Below are 5,979 nucleotides of genomic sequence, written 5' to 3'. Positions count from 1 at the left end.
CCCCGGCCCCACCGACCACGCAAACTTTAGGTATAGGACGGAAAGGTAGCCCATGACTAATCAACCTGCCCCAAATGATCTCGGGGGCAAGTCTAGGCCACCCGGCATTCCCAGGCCAAGCCATCAAATAGGTCATTCGCCTCATTTAAAAAAAAAAAAAAAAGAGCACTGGACCAGAGGACATCTGTCACCGTTTCTTCACTTGAAAAATGATCTCTAAAGTTGCTTCTAGCTTAAAAGATCTAAGATCCATGCATGAAATCCCATAATGGGCAAGCCCTATTTAATCTATTAACATTTTACACATCAGTTTTTAGATATGTATCACCTCTGCCTTCTGGTTTATTTCCATGGAGAGATCTGAAATAAGGCAAGATCTTTACCCTCTTATCTTCTCTTTGCAAACCCTTACAAGAGGATTCTGAAGTTATGACACTGTTGTTTTATTTCATCTCTACACTGCCCCTTATCTCCTAACACAAGACTAATAAAAAGGTGTTTTACCACACCACAGAAATAGCTTGATGCCTTCCTGAGGGTTCTCGCCACACTTTTGGAAAAACACTTCTGCAAGGCTATTGTGTTGTTTTGTTTTTTTTAAACCCTTACCTTCTGTCTTAGAATTAATACTGTGTATAGGTTCCAAGGCAGAAGAGTGGCAAGAGCTAGGTAATGGGGGTTAAGTGACTTGCCCAGGGTCACACAGCTGGGAAGTGTGAGGCCAAATTCAAACCCAGGATCTCTGGTCTCTGGTCCTGGCTCTCAATTCACTGAGCCACCCAGCTGCCCCCAAGGATATCGATCTTAAGAAGCCATGTAGATTTTTTTCTGAAGGACCAAAAGGGATTCTGTACCAGGTGGTTCCTTCCCTATAGTTATAGCCACCCTGGAGACCTTCAAGTCCACCTAACCCTAGATGGTCATATTATGCCCTCATTTCCTAATTAACAGCCTGAAAGTTCCTTCTCTTAGTCTTATATTATGGTTTACAGAAATTGGCCTTGAACAAGAATGAAGTATGATTTAATAGAAAGAGCACTTAACTGACAGGAGTGATATTCTAGTTCTGGTCATAATTAGGGTGGGGCAACCTGAGCTTTGACCCCGGTGCTGAAATGTCCTCCTCTATTACTCCCCACTCAGTGGTCTTCTGCCCAAGAGAGGGCAGATTCCAAGTTTCTGACTGGTCCATAGATAAGAAATAATCCTGTATAGTGAGGAAGCATAGCTGTGGCCAACTCAGAACTTCCTTTCGTCCTAGACGTTCTTCATGAATCACAATTCTCTGGGGAGGGGATGCACTTCTCTGGACCATGTTACAACTGAAAAGAGGGGTAGTAGAGTTCTTGGCTTTCCCCATCTATAGCAGAAGATGGACCTAAATTTTGATCATTTGGGGCCAGATCCCTTTGGCAGTCTGGTAAGGCATAAGGGCACCTTTTCAGAAGTTTGTCTACATTCACAACTGAAGGAATGATAAAAATTGCTACCTCTGAATTATAGACTTCCTCAACAATCACACCACCACCAGCTGGTTCACACACCCATCACCTTACTTGTTCAATAATATCCAAGTCTTCACTGACCCCATTGGGTTTTTTTTGGGGGGGGGGGGAGGGGCAGATATGAATGGCTTGCCATTTCCTTCTCCAGCAGACTAGTCTTATAGTTTACTAATAAAGAATGTGCCTTGAAAGAAGGGATTATCTTGTTTATGTCTCGATTATACTAAATGCTCTTTTTAGCTACTGAGTTTCCCTTCTCCAGTCAACTTTCATAGGTGCTGGATTTGGAGTTGGAGGAGCCTATGTTCAAATTCTACCTCGGCAGAATTATGTAGGAGAGTCACTTTACCTCTTTAGGAATGTGTTCCCTGGTTTTTAAAATGAAGGGGCTTCAAAATATCCAACATCCTTTCCAGAACTAAATCTAAGTGTCATACATAGATTATAGCTCTGTATCTTCTTAGCATATAACATAAATTAGGCTAATATTTTAGCACCCATCCCTTCTACCCAGACTCCAGCCTGTCTTTCCAGGCTTACCTCATGTTTACAACATGGCAGCCAAACTGGACTGTCTCCCACCCCTACAATTTCATTCTGCCTTTTCTCACACCAGTGCATTTATACACATCTCCCCACCACCACCATCATCATACCTAGACCACGAGGTTTTCATATTTCTATCTGCTCAGATCCTTATTCCCTTTTAAGGCCCCATTCAAGTTCTAACTACCCCATAAAGTCCATACTGAATTCTCTCCATGTTAAAAATTATCCCTTCTGATAAGGGCAATCACAAAAGATAAGAGATCATCTCTATTATGAGACACTCCTCTGAAATTTCCAACATGGTAAATTGGCAAATATCACAAAAGATGGGAATAGGCAACATTAGAGGGGCCTTTTTTATTTATAAATTGTTTCCCCCAGTAGCATGACTTCCTTGAGGGTACTTTTTGCCTTCATTTCAAACTCCACGCACTATCACAGTGCCTGGCTTAAGTGTTTAATCAATGCTTGACCTAAACTGCAGGTAGAGTTTTGCATTTCTATAAAGTAATTCAAAATTATGTTAACAAAGTGTCTAAAATGTTCAAAGCCCTTTGTTCCAAAGGTCCCACTACTAGGCATACATATTAAGGTCACCTCTGCATTTGTCTACTATGTACCAGTCTATGTAAACGTCTCCAACATAAGGATGTGAATTAAGGGCAGGGAGTTTTAGCCTTTCTTTGTAAACCTCAGGAAGTAGAGTGCCTGGCACACAGTAAGCACTTAATAAATGCTCACTGGTTTGACATGAGAGGGACTGAACCTGTCCTTCATTGCTTCCACGAGGCAGGTTTCTCCAATAATACTGCTAGGCACCTTATCTCCAATGGATAATTTTAAGGAGTTGCCTAGAGCATGAAGTTAAGTGACTGGTCTAGGTTCATACAGCTGGTTATGTGTCAGAGACATGCTGCTTCTCTGATGTAAATATAATGGTATGGGGATGTCACTGTGGCATATAAAATGATGAATATGAAGAATTCAGGGAAGCATGGAAATATTTACTTGAACTGATGCAAAGTAAAGGAAGCAGAACCAAGCAAGTAACATACAATTACAATGTAAGTAAAAAGAACAAAAAAAATTTTAACCCTTTATTTTATAAGGACCTAGCTTGTCCCTGAAGAAACCTCTTTGCAGAGGTCAGGGACTCCTGATGTGGAATATAGCATATAATGCTAGACTCAGTTGATGTGTTATTAAATTTTGCTAAATTGTTCCCCCAACCTTTTTTTTTCCTTCTGAAAAGGAATGACTCCAAAGGGGAGGGGAATATTTGAAAATGATTGGGGGGGGGGGGGAGATAGCAATACATTTTTTAAACAAATCCCTTCCCTCAAGATTCTTATGTATCTGTATTTCTTTGTATAGATATTTAAGCAGTGTGTTGCATATCTTAATTCTCCTATTAGATGATTCTCAGCACTGAATACATTCAATTTACATTTAGCAAATGTTATAGTTGACAATGGTGAGGGTCATGAAAAACAAAGTGGCCACTAGGGCAGTACCAGTTTGGCACATTTTATTTAAGGATGGAAGCCTTTTGTAAACAGGAAAGAAAAAAGGACACTCTTATTCTAAGAGTTGAAGGATACGGGAGTCCTGGTTGCTATCTTATCCAAGAACATTATTGTGATTATTGGTAACTTCATATGAATATGGAGCTTAAAGGTTTATAATGCCCTCACACAACCAACAGCTCATTGAGTTTCACAACACCAATAAAGGAGGCAGGCCAAGGATTATCTCCATTTCACTGATGAGAAAACCAAGTGAGGCTTTCCCACGGTAGTGATGGAACTGACACTTAAGACGTAGGCACTTGTTGCCCAGACCAGTGCTTTACCATACCAATTAGTGGAAACTGTTCAGGAGCCTTGGGGCTTAGCCCAGAATGCATTAACTTCAAAGATGGAATGAAGAATGAGACTGAGACATGTCACCAGACATACAGCTCTTTGTAGGTAGAGGAAGTGACCTCCTTTGGGGTGTGATTTGAAGGGTACCCAAAAGTCCCTCACTGCTACTCTGCTTTTCCTTCTCTCAGGGACACCCCCTCCCTTATAATCTGAGTCCCACATCATGTTCATTGCTTTATATTACATTTAGGACCTCAGAAAGAAAATCAAGTTTTCTTGTCCAAAAGGGTGACACAAAAATTCAACTTGACAAATACCGATTATTACTCTGTACAAGTGGTCCTATGCTAGACCCTAGGTAGACAGAAAATAAAACATAATTCCTAAAGCACAAGCATCTACCAATGACAAGGGGATGAGGGCTTAAACTGGGGTGAGGGGTAATGGGTTGGAAATTCAGGATGGCCAAACACATTGATCCAAGGTGGCATTAGGAGAGGTCTTGTTCCCAGAATGAGGATGGTGGTAGTTCCACTGTCCTCAGCTCTCCTCCTATACAATGTAAATTCTGTCGATGAAGGGAATGTTTCATGTTTGTCTTTGTATCCCTAGCACCTAGCAGAGTATATGGCATGCAGCAGATGCTTGACAAATGGCTTTTGATTGGGCAGCCCACAACTGTAATATCCCAGATCAGTTTTGGTCACATTTTAGGTAGGACACTGACAAACAAGAGAACACAGGAGAGCAAACAAGACATGGGGACAGGACTAGAAATCAGGCCATTAGGAGGTTTAGGTGAAGCAAGTTGGAGACAGCTTGGCAAAGAGAAAGAAACAGACTAATGATTCCTCTCTTCAAGTTTCTGAAGACCTGTCATTTGGAAGAAAGAAAAGAGTTGTTCTAACTGAATCTAGCTGACAAAACTAATTGGCAGACAGACAATACCCAAGCAGATGGTGGCTTGATAGAAGGTAAAATTTTCTAACACAACAATATAAAAAACTAGAAAGAGCTGTAGGAATACTATAAAGGGAATTCTTGCTCATCAGGTACAGTCTGGGTTCAATAGACTCAGAAGTCTCCTCCACTTTAAGAAGTTGGACCACCACAAGCAGATTTCAGGATTCCTTTCATATTCACATGGCACTGATCATCACAATAATGTCGGGAGGTTGTAGCAGCATTTTACAGGTTCAGAAAAAACTCTGGAAAAGGTAAGCAGACTTGGCCAACATCAACCAAGTGCAGTCAGAAGACAAGGCTCTTATCATAGCTCTAGGCTAGTAACTACTCCTCTTTTGACCTTAGTTCCCTCATTTGTAAAATAAAGCAACTGGAGGAGCTGATCATCAAGTCCAGTCTGGTTTGTCTGCAACTAATCATGTTGTCTCTGACCTAAAACCATCTGGTTCCTTTTTGGAAAATGAAGATTGCCTTTTATTCTATTTTAAAAAATCCTTGAATCCCAAATCTCCTTCAAGAGCTACTATGTGCTACATGAAACCTTCCTTAATGCCTCCTATGCCCTTCCCCCCATGCATACATGTTGCTTTCCCCTGATAAACCATAAATTCCTTGAAGGCAGAGATAGTTTATTTTTATCTTTATCTTCCCCAGTACCTAGCATCATTTTGGGCATATAATAGGTGCTTAATAAATACTTGCTGATTGATTAAAAAATGAGAAGGACTTTAAAGTAGCCAAAAACTAGACAAATGCTAGTGGGGTAGAAAATTGAAAAGTAGGCTGGACATGCCAAGATTCCTCTTAGCTCAGAAATAAAAATGTTCAGGAAGAGACCCAGGCCCCTCCTAAGGGCTTATTTCACTGTCTTGAAAGACTTATCTAAGGCTCAGTGAATCTTGGGACCAGGACCCAAAAGTGGAAATTCTGTTCACTTGGAAAGGATTTTGAAGCACAGAATGTGAGAACTGTAAGGCATTTAAGAAAGTAGACTGGGGGGCACCTGAGGGGGGGGGGCTCAGGGGATTGAGAACCAGACCTAGAGGTCCTAGATGCAAATCTAGCCTCAGCCACTTCCTAGCTGTGTGACCCTG

Source organism: Monodelphis domestica, chromosome 3 (assembly GCF_027887165.1).
Source record: "Monodelphis domestica isolate mMonDom1 chromosome 3, mMonDom1.pri, whole genome shotgun sequence".
Lineage (NCBI taxonomy): Eukaryota > Metazoa > Chordata > Mammalia > Didelphimorphia > Didelphidae > Monodelphis > Monodelphis domestica.
This window is presented reverse-complemented; position numbering follows the sequence as displayed.